This window comes from Lygodium microphyllum, chromosome 17 (genome assembly GCF_053477565.2).
Source record: "Lygodium microphyllum isolate KBCC chromosome 17, Lygodium_microphyllum_v1.1.10, whole genome shotgun sequence".
Classification (NCBI taxonomy): Eukaryota; Viridiplantae; Streptophyta; class Polypodiopsida; order Schizaeales; family Lygodiaceae; genus Lygodium; species Lygodium microphyllum.
The window spans coordinates 49,204,386-49,223,563 of record NC_141151.1 but is presented as its reverse complement, the minus strand read 5'-3'; positions in this window follow the sequence as shown (position 1 = coordinate 49,223,563).

Below are 19,178 nucleotides of genomic sequence, written 5' to 3'. Positions count from 1 at the left end.
TCAATTCAAAAGGCGTATGCCTTACCTTCTGACGCACAGGACGACTGCCTTCTTTTACAGGAATAGTATGAACAGCCAGGCTGGGAGGAATGCCTCTCAGCTCATCATAACTCCAAGCAAAGATATCGCGGAATTCTTGAATCAAGGACACATAGTCCTCCCTTTCTGCTGAACTAAGCATTGAACCTAATTTAATTGGCCGCGAATCATTCGGCGTGCCAAGGTCCAACTCAATCACATCCGCATCTCTTATCCTATCTTGCGGCTCTATCGGCTCATTTAGAGTTATCTGATAGATATCCTCTGTAGTGGACCCCTCTTTAGATTCATCGTTGGATGATGTCTCACTACCAGATGGATCGTCTGTTGTCTCTAATTCAGTAGAAGATAAAGGAGCTCTCTCACTTTGAGGAGACTCTGGATAAGCATTGACTATTACTCAATTAGCACCTCTACCTAGAACCACTCGACCGGTGGGTATATTGACTTGACAGTCTGTTCGTAAGATCCAAGGCCTACCTAGCAAAACTCGATAGCTAGGACGTCCTGCAAATCTTATCACCCTAAAGTCCAAGAAGCATTCTACACTTGCAACTGTAACATGGACCTTAGTAACGCAACCTTCTGGTTGTCTTAGACTATCATCAACCATTCTCAGAAGGGTGGAGCTATCTTTCTGAATGCCTAAACCCAACCTCTCCATCAACTCTGAACTCATGATATTGACAGAGGATCCAGTGTCTACAATGGCATGTTCCACTAATATTCCATCCACATAAGCTGGAACCCTAGGGCAGTTCTTTTCAGCATGGTCAAACCAATCTTCCCCTACTCGTGCTATGTCCAGAGGTTCCACAATATACCCGATACGCAGGATCTTCTTAAATTCCTTGCGTACTCCTGGAGATAATTTGATCAATTGCAAGAGGTTCACATCTGGTTTAACTTCGTAAAGAAAACTCGCTAAATCAAAGTCATGATAAGTAGCCAAAGCCCTCTTTTCTCGCCAAACCATCCTCTCTTTGGGCCTTTGGACTGGTTTTGGTGCTTCTTTCTTGGCTCTTTCCTTCTTTCTTAGCACTTCCTCATCCTTCTTAGGGTCGCCTTTTCTATCCACCGGCCTTAGCAATCCCCCTTTTATGCTAGAATTCTGGACTTGCGTCCCCTTATTCCCTTGTTTAGGGTTTCCCTCAACCAGTTTTGCATTATCTTTGTCAACCTCTTTAGACTTTTGGCCTCTGATCACGGCTCTTAAGTTAGAGGTTTCAGCATCATGGACTCGTACAGCCTCAATAAGACTGACTCCGTTGCCTTGTGGCACTTCTTCTATAATTGTTTTTCCCCTTTGCAATATTTGTCTTAGTGCATCATTCTGCTGCAAGTTATTTCCTTGCATTCTATGATTCACAGGGCCTGGTTGTTTACTCCCTTGTTGGAGAGAACTAATCTTACTCCAACAGGTAGCAGCTAAATGGCTCGACTTCCCACAAATGTCACATTTCACATTTGGACAGTTTCTGGGGATGTGCTGTCCACCACACCATTTACAACTAAATCTAGAGGGTCCACCCTCTTTAGGGCGTCGACTCTCTATCAAATTTTGTTGCTTCTTCAAGAAATTAACGTCGATAGCTATTTGTCGATATTGCTCGGAGATCATATCGGTATAATGCTTCATCATATCCTTGACTTCGCCAAGGACATTAGGGATATTGTGGGTTATTATGCTTGGATTGATATATTTTAGCTCCTCTATGGACCATGTGAATACTTCAGAGAATTCCTTTAAGAGACTAATGAGGTTAGCATCCTTATCCTTGGTTAGGTTGTGTGCTATGAAAACTGTATGGGTTTTTTACCTTCACTACCAAGTTGACTTCCTTAACCTTGGCAGGTTCTTGAATGGACTTATTGGTTTGGTCTTGTCATCTCGCTCCCAGTAACACTATTATTCTATCGTTCTTTTTGAATTTCAAGAATCTTTTAGGTAGGTCCTATGTTTTTCTTTGCTATTCAACATCCAAATCCTTAGTTTTCTTCCTCATTTTCCTCCTTCAGTTGTCTACACCTCAAGTAAATTGGAAGGTCTCTCTTGGTACATCAGGTCTGTCCTAGGGGGGTTTTGGAGCCGGTAGTAAAGGTACATTCGAAACCACACTCCCTCTCCCAATAGGGTTAGTCATAGGCATCCCTTGACTTCCATTCGTCAATGATGGATTGCCGCTAGGCACTAAACCCCCATTAACATTCATTCGAGAGGAGTAGGCCATTTGCAATCGTGCTTCTACTCCCTCTGCCCGCGTAATAGCGGTGTCTATATCTGCCAAGGCCACACTACTCAATTGTACTTGGATATTAAAATCCAACCCATGCAAAAAGTATTGCAATTGGGCAGCCGACGGAATGAGAATGTAAGTTTGCAACTTACGAAATACTTCCTTCAACTTCTTGGCATATGCTTTCACATTCTCATGAGGATCTTGGCGTGTTACATTCAAGACCCGCAACCAATATTGGCCACCTCTTTCAGGGGCATATTCCGCTCGGAAAGCTGCATAGAATTGATCAATGGTGGTTATGGTTCCAGACTATATGCTATGATACCATATCGTAGCCCTTCCTTTTAATGTCATATTGAAGAACATCATGAGATGTCCCTCATCTTGGATGCGATAATTGAACATCAATCTTTGAAATTCACAAATGTGAAATTCTGCATCCTCTTCTGCTAACCCATTAAAAATGGGCAAGGGAACTCCTAAGGCTGGTAAATCTAGCGTCCCTGTAGGAATTGCAATAGGCTGTGCCATGGTGACAATCGGATTAGCAGTAGGAGCTTGAATTGATGGATTCACACCCCCACTAGAAGTGGGTGAACTTGGTGGAGGGGAAGAAGAACTTACACTTCCTCCTGCACCTAACGGAATAGGTGGAGCAGTTAAGTGACTAAGACCACTACTTCTTATACGTACTGGACTACTCCTTTGCGGCAAATAACGGCTTACGATCTCTAACCGCCGCCTAGCCCTCTCAGCACGTTCTGCTTTCTGGATTTCAGCTTGATGGTCCTTGTCAGAGGACATAAAACAACTTCCTTTTAGTCCCTAGAAACCCTAGGTCCGAAAACCACCACTTCTAAGTGGCTCCCGGCAAGCGCACCACTAATGGGATCTGAAATGGGCTGCCACTGGCTATAGCACTAGCCGGACCTCATGCTCATGACACACAAACACCCTCACGGCCTCGCGGACCAGGAGCATCAATCTAAGGCTGAAGGACAAACTGCCCTAAAGCTTAATTCCTGCGTTTATAGTTTATAGTCTAACGTTTCCCTAAAACTCCTCAGAGGGAGACCCCAAAGTACTTAGGCATAACACCTCGTCACACACACATAGGAGGCACTCCAGCGACTAATAGTCGGAGCCCCACTGTAGCTCTCCTACATCGCAGGGGTTGGCCCTTTGATGCGCTGCTAAACATATAACACAAACGAGCACAAACTCCTCTCAAGGTACCAATATTTTACGTTCCAGGATGTACCATTCCTCACGACAATTTCCCTTTAGGACCCAATGACTAACCTACAACTTGGAACATCCTCTCATACTCATCGTTGGTCACAACCTAAGGAAGACAGGTGCCATGCATCCAAGAGGTTTTTCTGATACCTTTTAATTATCATGCTTAATGCAAATCGTGTATGGATATATGCTCAGACAAAAGAAAAATCAGCATCATGCATAGTGTATAAAGCATTCTTTTCATGAATTTCACTAACCCGTGCTGCGTTGAAAGGAGGCACCGAGCCATATTCTCATGCTACCATCCTCTTTATTTAAACCGGTTCCTATATTCCAAGTACAATGCATAAATCAGATATTTTTTTATCTTTCAATGTTTCAGCCCCTTTTCTTCCAACTCTTAGCATTTTGCCTCATTGATTGGTTAGATAGGGTTTCTATGCATTTTCCCCTTTTAAAAGAACGATAAATACGTACAAAACATAGAAACAGGGACAAACCGAGGCCAACCTCATGCTTTGCCATCTTCATACATTGCACAAACATAGATATAATTTTCCCTAATTTTCCTCAGCCCATTTTTCATTTTTCCCTAATTTTAAACCCATTTTTTCCATTTTTGGGCATTTTTTCATATTTTTCTTTAATAAATAATGATTGAAAATGAAAATTGATTGTGGGCTGTGGCCCTTAGGTTCATTGACAGCAAAAACTCAGATTTAGTTGGTGTGACATATCATTTTTCTCATTTATATAGCAAAAAATCCCATTTTACCCTTAAAACGCGTGTTTTTCATGTATTTTAACACTAATTCCGGCCATGTAGCCTTATATTTTTTGATTTTCAGAGCATAAACTGATCAAAATCATGGAAAAAAATGTCATAAAGAACTTTCATCCCACATGAACAAGATTTCATAAAGCAAATAGCATAAAAAGATCATTTTTCTTCATAAAAATAGCATTACAGTTTATTTTCAGGTCTCGATTTCTCAGTCTTGATTACGCGACTGATTTCCAGCATGCATTTAATGCTCGGCATCTTCAAGAACAGCACTCTTCATGTCTTCATCCATCCGGAAGCAATCCGGTCTCATCCGAACAAGCTTTCCTCCACCATTCTTCATTGTCTTCTTCCACACAAGAACAACCCCTTAAGGGAGAGAGAGGGAGGAGAGAGAAAGAATGAAATCAGAGATCTCCATTGAGGCCACCATTTGACGGGCGAAGCACGGCAATAGAGTCAGCATCCAGAGGGGAATCAAGGCCCATAATCATTGGGGGGGTTGTTTGCAGACAGGATAATGGATTCCCCAAGAATGGGGCGCAATTTTCGATGCCATTCTGACATCTCTTCCTCACGTTTTTTTTCCTTCCCAAAATTTCCACGATTTGTTGTTTCATAAAATGCTACATGCCCCCCCCCCCAAAGGTCATGACCACTTGGCTTCAAATCTTGCCCATTTGTTGGCCATTTTCCCGTCCGATGTCCAAATCGAGTGCTATAAATTTCTGCACGTTCGGCTTGATATCCCGCATTGGTGGGCAACTCCTGACAACCTGCACATCAGTCTGAAAAATTATCAAAAATCAATAAGTGTCGCTCGGGCGCCTTTAAAGCACTTGACGCTAAAAATCGTCCTAGCTGGAGCCGCCGCCTTCAACGTTGAATATTTTTCCCTTGATATTCGTAATTTTTAGCTATTTTTAAGCTCTTCTCGGCATCAAAATCTCTGCTCTCAAGTGGGCCGCCACAAATCTGAATACTATAGTAGATAAGATGGAGTATTTTGGCAACTTGCAAAGTGTTATTTCAATAGATTATCATAGCTTCTCCATGGTCGAGATGTATAATGATTTAAAGTGGTATTGAAAGGAGCAGAGGCAACTATTCAAGGAGGTCCATCTGGATTCTTTGAGGTATATTTTGAGAAAAGATAAAATGATCTAGGTGATACGTTTGTCTTGCCATGCCATTGTGAATAGTTACATGACCTTGTTAGTTATTTTTTTCACAGCACGAAACAGTCACAAATGCCGGTTCATTCTTTGTGACACACTTATATGTGATATTGAACATGTAATCTTATATCCAAAACCCCAACAACCTCGTTGGTAGTATGTTGTGCCATCAATACCTCAGAGTACTTGAGTATATGATGAAAGTAATGTCCTCAGCGTGGAGGACCAAAAGAGTATGTAGGTAGAGGAGAAGATATTATGAGGTATGAAGGGCGACAAGGGCTTGGAGTATGCAGAGGAGACATGCACAGGTAATGTAAATGAAGAAATAGGAGTACAAGAATTTTTTAACAATGAAGTGGACTTCTCTTTCTGTGGAGACCTATGCATAGAACATTCAGTGTACATTGGCCTATGCCAAGACTTGGCATGGAGCTATAGGACTAGTTGCATTTGCGTCAGCTTGCCAAATTCATTGATAATTCGCTTTTATTGGTACTTGCATATATGCTTTTTAACTAGCATTCTTTTTTGTTAAGTTATGTTATTGTGCTTTACCTAAACCCATATATTGATTACGCTAATATCATTTTCTCACTATGTAGATTACTATTGATGATTCCTATAGAGCAAGATAAGCTAGGGATGATAGATAAGGAGTTGAGGAGATCTTCATGCATATGTCTCTGGATCAAATGGCATGCTCTAGAGATATAGCAGACCACGAGTTGTCTCGATCATCATCTAGGCATTCTCTGTGGTCTATCTCGCTACACTTTGATGTTTTGATCTCTAGTATGCAAATTTAATACTCTAGAATGGCTACGAAGGGAGGATCAAGGACGCCTCTCTCAATTAGAGGAGGGGGTGGTTGTGGTGGTTCTAGGGGGGATGCTGCAGAGATGTAGATATTGTGACCCCAAGGCCAATTGCTACTCCTTGCTCTCATATCGGTTTTAGGGAGGGTGGCTTGAGGTAGGTATTGTGGAGGCACCGATACAGTGTCTCTATCTTGTCAGTCAAGTGGACACTTATCACCTCTAGGGTTTGTCACACCTATAGGGACGTCTACTCTTGTAACTCCATGTTTTGTTCAACCGCCTCTGCAGGAATGGCACCCCTATGAATTCTATTTGGAGAGATATCACCCCGGTAAGTACGCCAAATAGACAGAGGTCTACTGGTTATGCCCAAGATCATAGTCATAGATAAGAGAAGGCGCACCTTAGATGTACCCCACCAGGGTATGGATACCTAATGGATGAGAAAATAGGTGTTGTACTCATGAATGATGAGGGGAGGAGGGTGATGGCAAGCATGAGAGAGTTATGCCAATAAGTATTTAGACACAACATTTTAGACCATTGGAAATTTTACTGAAGGAAAGCAAGGACTATGTGATAGCTTCCTTGCACGAGGAGGTCCCGATACCTACGATGGCAAAGAAGTTTTCCACACATGGATGATAGATTGTATGCATTCATAGATGTCACATAGACGATCAAATGTGCGCAAGGCAATCAATAGTGACACTTCAAAGATTGAGTGGCTGGACACAAAGGATTGGTAGAGACTCAGGGAGGAGGCCACAAACTCTCCAGGACAATAGTGGCAACAACAAGAGACAACAAGGGCATGCCTGGAGGTAGGTTCATGCATCATCTGGGGAGTAGCAAACATAGAACTTATTTGGAGGATTTTATAAGTTTTCTTTTGGTTGTGTTCACTTTCTTATTTGAAATACTACTTGTACTAATAACCTTATTTCTAATAATACTACTTTCTTTTTCTTGCAGCACTCAATCACAAACCACAATTCTACAGGTTTCGAGACTCGGTATGCAAAAAGACACGGTCTCATTGTACTCATCAATAGATTGTATACGTGGGCGGCCCAATAAGTCATACCTCTTTCTTGTTTTCAATCATTAGTTTTTTGGTAATGCATTATGTATTGTGGATAAATATTTGGTTGTTTATATTGCAAAGTTCGTTTGACACTCCATTGCATTGGGACAAGCTCTCGAATGGTGAGGAGTTGTAGTAGTCGCTTGGATTCATAGAGCATTCCTTTCCTTTTTTGGCCCTATGATCCATGCAGACTCTTTCTATGTAGCTTTCCTTGGATATACTTCTCATTCTTTGTATGAACTCGCATTTTTTTATATTTATAGATACATTTTCTTATTTGTTTTGGACTCTCCTCTTTCTAAGATTTCATGTAGTTCTATGAGTTATCATCACTAGTATTGTAGTTATATAAATATTGAATCTGAAGCCCCAAAAGGAACACCAAGGAAATAGGGTTTCTTATTCAAGAAAATATACCTTGTATCATCAACAACCATATTTTTCATCTTTTATATCTCCACAACAAAGAAAACAACACCAAGAATAAGAAAATCTTCACACACAACTTTATAGAAACAATTCTCCCACAACTTTAACTTTAACAAAATCCATTATTCTCTTAATATTCTTCATAAAATTCTTTGATAGACATTAAAACACAAAATAATACTCCATTTTGAATGGAAAAATATCACATATGATTCATTTTCAAAGTTTCCATAGTTTTCTCTCACAATCTCCCATAGATAGATACATTATTTGGCACAGAATTGGCTCTCTCTCTCTCTTCTCTCTCTCTCTCTCTCTCTCTCTCTCTCTCTCTCTCTCTCTCTCTCTCTCTCTCTCTCTCTCTCTCTCTCTCTCTCTCTCTCTCTCTCTCTCTCTCTCTCTCTCTCTCTCTCTCTCTCTCTCTCTCTCTCTCTCTCTCTCTCTCTCTCTCTCTCTCTCTCTCTCTCTCTCTCTCTCTCTCTCAATCAATAGTAAATCATCTCCTCACTAAAATGCTCAATAATCACCAATAATAATCCTTCTTTGGTCTTGGATGCCCCTTCCAAGAGATGTGTCTGATATGAAAGGTCACCAGAGCCACTACAGTGACTCTTCATAGCTCATCATTGTCACTTCACTCTAGTCTTCTCTTTGTCTTCAGAAGTTACTTCCTCCACTTCCTTGAGCTCTTTTGAACTTACATTCACTATGGAAATGCCTATGCATATATGCTAGATACCAAGCAAAATGAGCTGTCAATCTCACTAAAGGATCTAGAGATTGTGAATATTGGTGAGCAAAATGGAGGTAATTATGGTATGCTTGACTAGCAGTTGTCCAGTCCCCTAGAATTAATGGTCAGTTAATCTGTGGTCCTGTGAGAGAATCAATCGAGCTCCATCCTCTTCTTCTTGGAATCTGCTGATCAAAACCATCGTACTCACTAACCAACTAAGGGGATTGAGAAATAGAAGTGGCAGGAGATGGAAGTTGAATAAGTAAAAGAGGATGAAGAGATGGGTAGGAAAAATCATACAAGGAGGAATAAGCTAAAGAAGGAGTGGCTGAAAATTTAAGTGAATTAGTTAGGAAATGTGTCAATTGATAAACATGAAAAGTAGAAGGTATATGGATAGATGGAGAAGGGCATGGTGGAGAAGGGGAAAAAACTCGATCTTCGATGAAAGAACAATAGATAAATATAGGAATTTGAGAAAAACCTTGAGGTTGGAAAAGAAGAGGTAAGATAGTTGCTGAATTGGTTTGATAAAGGGAAAGATAAGTATCATAATGATGGGCCATTTGTTGGTAGTACAATAGGCTAGGAATAGAGGGACCTAAAATAGATCATCTCTGATAGGCATCCAAAAAGGATAAATCAAATGGATGGTTCTTGGAAAGATAAGCTAGGAGATCCACCCTCAGTTGGTTAGTGCTCTGCACATAAGTAGAACCTGTATTCTGACGTTGATTCAAGACCACAGAATCAATCATTAAATGCTATGAATTGTCAGGGCAAGTAGCCACTTTTGAAGAATAACACTGGAACATGTCATCTATCCTCAATTCCAAATAGTTGACATACAAAACAGCTTGCAAAACCACATTCCCCACATACCAGGCCAGATCTACATCATCTGAAATCAACAAATCACCTCGTAGATACATGTAAGACAGCAACATGGTATCCGTCATCATAGAATCTTCAAAAACCATACAGACCACTTCTGTCAGCAAATCAGGAGACCAAGCCCCACTCCAACCATCCTCTGGAAGAGGAAGATCCATCGTTGAAAGCTTCATATAGAAGGCCAACTTCTGCAACTGATAGTGGACAAAGAAAGAATGGTCCGGAGGAACATACTCCTGCAAATGTAGACCATAACAAATCCATCCTAGACTGCAATCTTTCCACTTTATCTTGAAACAAGGGACGCAATGTGGCCTGTCTCTGGAGAACTGCCAAGTCCTACTGAGAGATAGAAGGAATCATAGGAACATTAGGGCTTGGAGAAATGGACCATGACTATGTCAAGTTGCCCTGCAACTACTTAATCTGGGAAGCTTGTGATTCCATTGTATTATGAGCAGTCTGTAAAGCGGACAGTTTTGTATCTAAAAGAGTCTGAAACTCTTGAGCTTCGTTGGACATCCTCTCTTTCTCCTCCAAGACTCTAGTGACCTCTAACTGAGCTTCTGTTAACTGAATCTTCAAAGAAGATATTTCTTCTCTCTGGGTCTCAATCATTTGGGTCTGCTGCTCCATCTACTTAAACAAATCAACAAGTGTGTCTTTAGCAGAGGCTAACTCTGTGGTTGCCTTATGCAACTGGTCTTTGCACTATATCAATTCTTCATAGAAAGAAGCATACAGCTATTGAACTTTAGATGTCATTGCAAAGGAATGGAATAGCATCTCCTAACACTAAACTGTTCAGTAAAGGGACTGATATTTCCAAAGAACCCTCTCTATGTGCCCTGAATAAATTGTTGCATGTAAGGTAGACAGGGATCACTGCCAGAAGTAGCAGGAACTGTGAGTGAAGGAAGGACTAAGGGAGTTTTATCTGCCACACGCTTCAAGTGCTTCTGCTGAATGACCAAGGGAGGAGGGGAATCAAGATCCTCTATGTCAATAGGTTTTGACTCTTTTGAAGGTGGAGGGGGAGGTACTGGATCAGATGTAGGAGGTGGTAGCACATCCTTCTTAAGGCCTGAGTATGTCAAGAAAGCATATAAGTAGGAACCATAAGTGACATTTATGACATTTCCTCTGGTTACTTTGACAAAATGTTGGTCCATCTTCGTAAGCAGGTAAGTACTCCAATTAATGGCCACCTCTTTTAACACTATCCTGGAAGCTGTGAAGAGTTCTTTGGACAAATAATGGGATGGTTCTCCTTTGTAGGGAAGAGACAAAGCCTTCCCTAACCCTCGGGGTGTCAATACCATGGAAGCACCATGAACCAGGCCCGACTTCTTTCTGTATGATGCAAGAAACTCATCACACAGGGATGGATCATCTGGAATCAATGGAAGTGAAGTAGTCACGAAAGTTGCAAGTCCTGTTTTTGCTATAGGCTCAAAAGCCAGTAGGGAAGAATAATCCCTACTGATCAACGGGACATACTGGATAGGATGAGGAGCATGAGGCACCATTCAGATGGAAAACACACACACCACAAACACAGACAATCACAAAGAATGCCTGCAAAACAACAAAATAGCTATCAAAAAGAAATCAAGCAAAAGAAGGACACACACGAACGTAGCTAACCAATTTATCACCCCAAACAATCCACATCCTAGAAAAAAATTGGCATTACCTCTACACATATGCGACCGAAAACTTCATGCGATACAACAAACAGGCATCCAAGACCCCGTATCATGCAAAAAAAAAAACAACAACAAACCGCACTCGTAATCGTAGCACATAAGCAAACCATAATACCATAAAAATCTAATCAAGACCTAACCATAACTTTGACCAACAATTTCAACTTAGAGGACTTTACGTGCCCATCCCACGAAGCATGTTTATTAAAAAGGGAAAAAAGTGCAGTGAAGGAAAATGGTTTTAATGAAGGGTTCATTTTAAGAAATTATTAACAATGGGTGACATTTTATCAAGTTATAAATCTTAGTAAAAAAACGACAGTTCATTCTTAAAATTTTAATTACAATTTATTAGGGTGAAACGGTGCTTTAACGAAACCCAAACTACGATACCTAGACTGGGGTCTCTAAATGCAAATTCATTAATTAGAAATTAATGGTGATGTGGAGTGTTTTTTTCCACGCGTACTTTTTTGTGACGACTGTTTCATTCTTATTAAAAATTAAAGTGCCTCTGAAGCGCACATAGCGTGTGCAAAGTGAATGGCTAGTTGGTTTTAAATTATTAGAAACTGTGTGTTTAGCGTAAGCGCACATGAAAAAGTGGGTGAATAAAGTTTCTTTTAACAAATAACTGTGGGTAAGAGATGATGAAAATGAATAAAGCTCAAAAAATAAATACCTAGTAGGGGTGTGTATGCAATAGACTGAAGGCGCACGGAGTAGTCGCAAATGCAAGGAATCCAGTCAAAAAAAAACAAACACCACTGACTGGAAAAAATAAAGCACCTTAGTATTTTTGTGTCATTTTGATTTTTTTTTTAAAGTTGTATTTTAGGTGTGTTTATATTATGTATAGTGTTTGGTTTTGTTTTTTTATATATAATTAAAACAGAATATAGGACACATGAATATGTTGTGAAGTGTAATGGCAGAATTTTAGCAATCCAACAAGTGTCAACAATGTGTTTGAATATATCCATGATTTTTCAGCTGATTTTTGGAATTTAAAATGAATTTTCATGAGATGAAGTATTAAATTTAGGATTTTAGCTTCAAATAATACTTTAACCATTTATGGAAGCGTTTCCAATTGAGAAATTATTGGCAAAAGGAGCAAGGGGATTTGTGAAATTTTTTTAGAAATATTTTTAAATTTTTACTAATTTTAAATAAATTTTACTCATTTTGCATGTATTTTTGAAAAAAATTTGAATTTTTGAATTTTTGTAATTTATTTTCTTGAATTTCCACTTTAGAAAATATTGCAAATGATTTTAGCAATGTTGAAAATTTTTCAAGAATTTTTTTGTAATTTTTTTGAATTTTAAATGAATTTTTGAAGTTTTTTTATACTTTATGTGTTTTTATATATTTTTCGAGTTTGGAAATTAAAAGGCGGTACTCGAGCTGCATGTGAACAGTGGAGGATGACTGTGTGTGAACGGCTGACTGCAACACACCACCGCATGGACAAGTCGAAGGCGCGTCCTCACGCGTGAACGCCCAAAAGGAGGCGGTGGCGAATTTGGCAGGGGGTGGGGAAGCCAATTCTGCAAGGGGAGGGCTAAAGGTGTTGGGTGGGCAGGGAGGGCGGCAGGTGTTGGAGGGGAAGGAGGAGGAGGTGGAGGTGGAGGTGGAGGGGAAGGAAGAGGAGGCGGAGCAGGCGGTGGAGGGGAAGGAAGAGGGGGAGGCGACAATGGGTGGTGGAGGGAAAGGAGGAGGGGGAAGCGACAATGGGTGGTGGAGGGGAAGATGAGGAGGTGGAGCAAGGAGGCGGTGGCCGCGGGGGCAGGTGGAGGCGAGGGCCGTGGGAGGAGATGGCTGTGGGGGATGCGGGAGCATGTGGGGGCAAGGGACGCAGGAGCAAGTGGAGGCGAGGGCCGCATCGAGGAGAGGAGGAAGGGGAGGGACAGGGCAGGCGCCGCGATCGAGGGAGAGGGAGAACGAAGGGAGCGCGATGAAAAAGCAAGTAAACGGTTGTTTTATTTTTTCTTTTTTTTGTGTGTGTTGTTTTTTTTGTTTAATTAAATTTATTGTTGTGTGGGTGGGTATTTGTGGGTTTTTTTTGTGGTTTTTTTGGTTATTTTTTGTATATTTATTTATTTATTATTATTATTAGTTTTTTTATTTTTGGTTTTTTTTTATTTTTTGGGTTTTTTTTTGTTTTTTTTAATTGTTTATTCAATGATAAATGTGTTAGGGGTGTGAAAAAGGAGCGCACCCCCGTCTCGCAAGCAGGCCCGGGGTGGGAGTTTAAAAAAAATTTTACATCGGCCAGATCAGACAGGGCAAGGATGGCGATGCGCGAGGCACCGAGGTCACAGGGGCATCCCGAGGCGCGTAAATCCAAAAACAAGAGTGTTCATGCACGTCATGAAAAATGCGGCCACATGGCAAAAAGGAAAAAAATTTAATAAAACGCAAACCGTACGTCAGATCGAAAAATTGTAAAAATGAAAAATGTGCCAGGAGATGAGGGGAAGATGATCGAAAAATGCAACACGTGTTCCAGGGAAAAACCAAGGTGCTCACATGGGAAAAACACAAAAAACAAGCCCGAAAACACTTACGTGTATTAATATCGGAAAATCCTCATATCGGAACGAAGTGCAGAAAGAAGGAAAAATGTGCAAAATAATGTTCCAGTAACCTGTCATGGCAAAACACACTTCCGATCAAAATAGGATGCGTTCACATGGGAAAAACCCCAAAAACAGACCCGAAAATGGACTTGGAAATTAATACGGGAAGAACCGTGCACCGGAATAGAGGATAGTAAAAAGAAAAAATGTCCGAAAAAATGGATTCACAAGGCTGACGCATCAAAACTCAATTTGGGGGAAATTTGGAAGGGATTCATATGGAAAAAATACAAAAAATACACTCGAAAATACTCAGAAAAATTAATAACTAAAAATCTAGCAGTCGAAAGAGGGTGGAGGAAAAAGAAAAAGTGGGGGAAATGCTTGTGGACACGGTTGTCAAATTAAACTGGAATTCCGTTGAAAATAGGACATGTTCACATGGAAAAATGTGAAAAATACGCACGAAAAAGGGCCCGAAAACCCACAAAAATTAATAGCGGATGAACCGTGCATCAAAATGATACGGAGTAAAAAGGAAAAATGTCAGGGGGATTGGGTAGGGCTGGGCTGGCACATTAGATCAGTGTTTCGAAGTAATAAAGATGCATTCACATGGAAAAATCATCTATTTTATGGGAAGTACTTCAAAAATTAATAACTTTAGAACCGTATATCGAAACAGGGTGGGTAAAAAGGAAAAATGGGAAGTTCAAAGGGACAAATAGGGCTATAAAGTTGGCTGTGAGTCTTAGTGAACGTAAGGTGCATTCACATGGAAAAATCGCAAAACAAAGAATAAAGGCAAACGATCAAGGAACAACTTCGGAGACAAGGTGAAATAGAACAGAAGAGTGGGAAAGGGACCCCATCAAGGTAAAGTGAAGTCATAGCGTAGGCGCATGATCATTACAGGGTATATGCATAGAGGTATGCAACATAGACGCGCATGGATGCGTCCCCACACTTAAAACCTTAATAGGAAGGGTAAACAGAACATCAAGGACCTAGTACCACACATCAGACCAACCACAAATGTCCCCACACTTAAGACATAACCGTTACTAAAAAACAGAAGATGTAGGGTTAGAAAAACTTAGCCCATATTACCGAGGAGAAATGTCGACTATCGAGGTTGCGTCTTGTATCGTTGTCAGGTGCAAGAGGTACCAAGGTGTTTTCACAGCACATGTCCTTCGTGGCAGGGACCACGCAACAACACCCAGGGGGTAGCTGGTGGAAGGAATCGTAGGAAATCCGTCGATGACAAGGGATATTGCACTCAACTCACGATCACTCAAATGGAATGAAAGAACAGTCACTCGTCCCATTACTAACAGCACTCGAGGTAATAATGATGGGACCCGAAGCTCACACACGGTTTAGGAATCGACAAAGGGATGGTGCAGAGGGAGTATGCCAAGGTGCACAATTGATGGTGCATTAGTGCGTCCAACCCCATTTGGAGTAGGTGCAAGGAGGAAGGCCGGGGAGCCTGGCAGTGCAGTGTACAGAACAAAGTGACGTGTCCCGTGCTGATGGCAGAGACCCATCCCATGCGTGCAGAGGGAAACAAAAATGTACCTGACTTCAATGGTCATAACGTCCCTCAATCGTCACCTCTCGATAATTGATTGAAGAAACATCAGTCACACTCAACCCACCCTCTGTCTCACACTATGTTGATAGATACAGAGGGCAACCTATTCCTGAAACCCATTGATGTAATCCTCATGGTCACTTGTGCAAAGGTTGTATGCCTTGTGCGCATTTGATGGTGCAACTGTGCATCCCACCCTGTGCCGGCATACAATGCAAGAAGGAAGTCCATAGAGCCTTATGGTGCAGTGCACAGGAACAGATCGTGCGTTGTGCATTGAGAGGCCCATCCCGTGCGTGCAACACTCCGTTCACACATCTCACCTCTCATTTGATTGGAAGAAAAAGACTGGTCACTCACCCCACCCTCTGTCTCATGCTCTGATAGATACAGAGGGCAGCCCATTCTCACGTCCCCATCCTGTTAGGATGAAAGCTCACGTCACTGAAGGGATTGGTGATGAAGATCATGTCGGCTATTGTTGTCATCAGGATCTTGAAGATAAGGCATACCCAGGGAGGCAGCCAACAAATCTCGTACTTCAATGACTTGTAAGGAAGATCGTCTGTTAGGAATGACAGACGAACTAATATTGCAGAGACAGCACACCAAGGGAGGTGGCTTCAAATTACTTGCTGAAAAGGTGCGGCTGGTGAGTCAACTATCATAAACTGTGGGGCGTTACCACCTTTTCCACAGTCAACTTCTCGCCCAAGGGTGTTTTCACCTTTTCTTGGAACGAGGCCTGTTATGACGGGGAATGTCTTCCTTTTTTCCCATAACAGTTTTGTTTGTTTTCCTTTTTTTTCTTTTTTCTTTTTTTTTTCCTTTGTTGTTGTTTTTTTTTTCATTAAGAAAGAGAATGGTAGAAATACCATGTTTCAGGACCAACCTCGCCACCATTGTTGGATTATACGAGAAGAGAACAAGGTCGAGTTGAGATGTTTCTGCGAGGGGTTAGCAGAACGAGATCGCCTCATGAGGAGAATCTAAAGGGCTATCAGAAGCACGACGAGAAGGACAGTGCGGTGCCCAAAAGGGGGAGGTAGGGTCGACTGTGATTGTCAAGATCCCCAGGGAGGGAAGTACTTCTTCACACGATAGCCATTGATCAAGAAAGGATCATCAGAGGCATCAACGGTCTGCACCTGAATAGAGCCATTAGGATTGACAGCAAGTACCTTGTACGGGCCCATCCACCATTGTTGAAGCTTGCTAGGAAACTTGCCAAATCTCAAATCATAGGCTAGGACAAGATCACCTTCTTTGAATTCCTTGTGCTTGATGAAACTATCATGATAGGCCTTGTGTCGTGCTGAGTGGTTTCCATGCACTGTAGGGCCATCCGTTGTATCTCATCCAAGCATTCCAAGTGTAGGAGGTGGCATTGAAGTGAGTCATCATCTCCCAAGCGTTCTTTAACTGCCACTCACAAAGAGGAAAATTCCAGTTCAACAGGAAAGACGGCTTCTGTACCATACACTAGCTGGAAAGGGGTTTGTCCTGTAGCTGCCTTATGAGAGGTTCTGTATGCCCAAAGGGCCTCTATAAGTCAATCGTCCCAGTCACGACGATGTGCGGCAATCGTTCTTATCAGGATCGAGCAGAGGATGCAATTGGTGACTTTAACTTGGCCATTGGCTCTAGGGTAATAAGGAGTGGACTTGTGATGGCGGATCTTATACAGCTCTGTCAGCTCCATGATTTTGTTAAGGAAATAAGTACCTCTATCACTTACCAGCTCCAGGGGACTGCCAAAACAGGTGATAATATTCTCGTACATTAATAGGGCTATGCTGTTACCATCGTCCCGCTTCAGGGCTTTAGCTTCACACCACTTTGTGACATAATCTGTACATACTAAGATATATCTGTTCTGCTTCTATCTAATGGGTGGATCAATGGGATCCACAAAATCAATCCCCCACTTCTCGAACGGCTTTAGGGGAAGAATGGGTTGCAGTGGCATGGCACTTGTTTTGGTGGGCTTCCCCATTCGCTGACAATCATCACATCTTTTACAGTAGTCATGTGCATCCTTGTGGAGGGTCGGCCAACAGTATCCTGCTAACAGAGCCTTCCTGGCTATCGCTTCTCCTGCAAAGTTTCCACCACATGGTTCGTCATGGCATGATTTCAATACTATGCCGATTTCATCCCCTGCAACATATCTTTGCAATACTTCATCTTTGCCTCTCGTGTATAGTACACCGCCTAGCAAAGTATAGGGGGCTGATTCTAACAGAAACTTCTTCCTCTCACGGCTTGAGATGCCAGGAGGATACTATTGAGTTGCCAGGAGATTGGCTATGTTTGCATACCGGAGAGTAACTGTTTCAACTAGAAACAAAGAAGTATCAAGAAGGACTGGATCATCTTGTTCCTCTACTTCTGTTTGAGGGATCCGTGATAGATGATCAGCTAGGACATGGGAACAGCCAATCTTAGTGACCACTTCAAAATCAAACTCCTGGAATAGGAGTAACCATTGTTGGGGGTAAAGGTGCCTCTGCCTAGCCGCCCGTATATTACTACACTGATAGTCACCGCCACTACACACTACAGGTGGTGGGCACCCGTCACCGTCACATTATTCTTTATTTTTTTAGTGATAGTTTGAATAAAGAAGCCCGGTTACACATTGTGACTGTTGGAGTTCCCATTTCTAGTCTCTCCCTTTCTTGCTCTTGCTCTCCTGCCATAGCTCTCGAGTCCAACCTTCGATCCGTCACTCCCTTTCAACTGGTATCAGAGCTTTGCTTTCCGACTCTTGAGCTTGGTTCGTGGTATTCTCAGCATCCCATCAACTCCCTACTTGCATTGGGTCTCCTTTCCGACAGCCATATCTGACTCCTTCGAGCTCCCGTCACTCCCCAGCTTCCCGAGCGCCTTCCTGGCATTGTTGGGCACCTTCAGGGAATTACATTAGAGGTATTTGATCATTTTCTTCAGGGTTTACTTCAGTTCTCAGGTCTCACATGTTGTAAACAAGTTGTGGGCAACCATAGCTCACACCTCTTAGAGCTTCCTTCACCTGGATCTTGCTTCCAGCCTATCAAGGCTTGCTCAAGCTTGGTGTAGGCCTTCTTTGGCCCTCATTTGTGCCCCCTTTGGGCCTCATTCTTGATACGTGGGACAGCAGACCCCCCCAACCAGCTCACGTTTTTTTTGTACCTGTTTCAAAATCTGGCCCAAAAATCACTCTTTTTGTCATATCTCGAGCATTCGGAACCCGATTCAGGAAAGGTAAGAGTCTAAGTTGGGGTTTTGGCATGCTCCAAACGCGATGGTGATGCTGGATTTGCCAAGTTCTAATGAAAAAATATTTTGTAATAGATTTCAGGTCTGAGACAGCATGTATTTGTATGACTATGCTTGTTTGGGCATGACTACATAACCAGTTTTATGCCTATTGCATCCCGATTGATTGGGGGATTGAAGCTACATGTAATGCTATGATTTTGGCCTGATTTTGGGGCTGGAAATACACCGTTTATAACATAAATGCATGTTGAATACTCTTGGGTTGAAGCTATCTTTCATGCTTTGACATATGCCTATTGGTTTCGGATGTATGTCTTGGGTTATGCTATGATGTATTGATCATCGAGGGACGACTTTGAGCTTGTTATTGAATCCGGATACTTTTGGAAGCTTGAGCTTATTTCAGCCCACACTTATTGACATTGCTATATGCTTTGACAGTTATGCTTCTTGGGTTTATGCATAACCATTGCCTACGGCTTGATGCTCATGTCACGATTGATTACCCTATGCATACGTTGAGCTTGAGTGCTCATTGAAGATCCACCTTGGATGCATTTTGGATTA